We start from the raw sequence: 1,475 nt of genomic DNA, 5'->3' as shown, positions 1-1,475 counted from the left end.
AGAATCAGAATGAAATGTCAGGGTAGGATAGACATTGAGCAAGGACCAGAGTTTAGATAGAGGATGACAATTGGTAACTTTACAAAGAATCAAAGAAGGAAGAGGATTTCAAGAACCTTGACTCCATGAAAGTTTGACAAAGTAAACAAGTTAAAAACGGGGTCAGTGTTATTCTGCCTATATTGAGCAAACGAATTTAAAACCTGTTCAGACTATGGATTAGAATCCTGCTTTCCTTATCAAAAAGCAAGATATTAGCATGATATTGCACAAAAGGATGAATAGAGGTACCCCACCATCCCCAAGGTCAAAACAGAGAAAGAGGCTGTCAGATTTCCTGATCTAGTAGGACCTGATTCTCTCAATGTCCTGTACCTCCTTCCACCTACTGAGCCATGGAGGATGAGCTACTACCAGGCAGCATGCCAGGTACTTTACATAGGAGACAGGCAAATATTATGTCCTCATTTGATAAATTTTAGAAAGGTTAAGAAACACCTGTGTGAGGTTACACAGTTCAGGAAGCCCATAGTCAAACACTTCACGGTCTGACTACAAAGACACACTAACTCTGGTTACCCTTTCTTGGGTACTTCCTTTTGGAAGGTGGCAGGTAATGAGTCAATCAAATAACACTGCTTGGTCACCTTGGGTGAATTATTACTGCCTTAATAATAAGAAGCAGCTAGGAGCTTAGGAAGGATTTTCACTAACATGGATGCAGCCTATCCTACCAGGAAATCAGAATCATTTGAGTATTAGGATTTCCTTTGGGAAACCACATGGGAAGGAGATTGGAGAAAAAAAAAAAATCTGGATTCATGTGCTTGTGAAAGGGAGACGTGTCTTTCCCCTTCCTCCCGGGTTTAATCTTTCAAGTTTATTTACAGGTTGGCCACCACTCCAGGCTGCATGAGCAGGTGGCCCCACTATTAGAGAGGACTCCTAACTGCCTTCCCACCCTGCCTTGAGTAGGCAACAAGAATCAAGGATCCCACTGGCTGGAGGGGGCACTGGAGGTCGAGTTTCCTCTCTTCTTAGGAAGTGCCCCCATCAGAGAGGATGGGGTAAAAACGTGTCTGGTTGGGAAAGTAAATAGATGCAAGGCAGATAAATAAAAATACCCAGAAGCAATTACAGAGAGGAAGTGACATTTTTATGTAAGTCACTTTTCTGATGGACAACAGGCCTGCTTTGCTCAAAGTGCCGTGGGAATGCTTCCAGGAGGGGGACCGTGGCCAAACAACTAGCGCGTCATGATAAGAAAATCAAACAAACAAACAAAAAAGAGGATGGAAAGATCTCCGGGTAGTCGTCTCAGGCTGCAAGCTGCCGCCTGCATTTTCACTCTCGTCCCCACCACCCTGCCCCCACTCCCCGCGCGAGCAGGTTCAGGAGTGGGGACCGTTTTCTCCCTAGGCGCTCGAATCGCGCTGTGCCGCTGGAGCCGAGCGGTTCCAGGGCCGGTGCTGCTT

Source organism: Marmota marmota, unplaced genomic scaffold, assembly GCF_001458135.2.
Source record: "Marmota marmota marmota unplaced genomic scaffold, marMar, whole genome shotgun sequence".
NCBI lineage: Eukaryota > Metazoa > Chordata > Mammalia > Rodentia > Sciuridae > Marmota > Marmota marmota.
Note: the sequence above shows the minus strand (reverse complement) of the source record.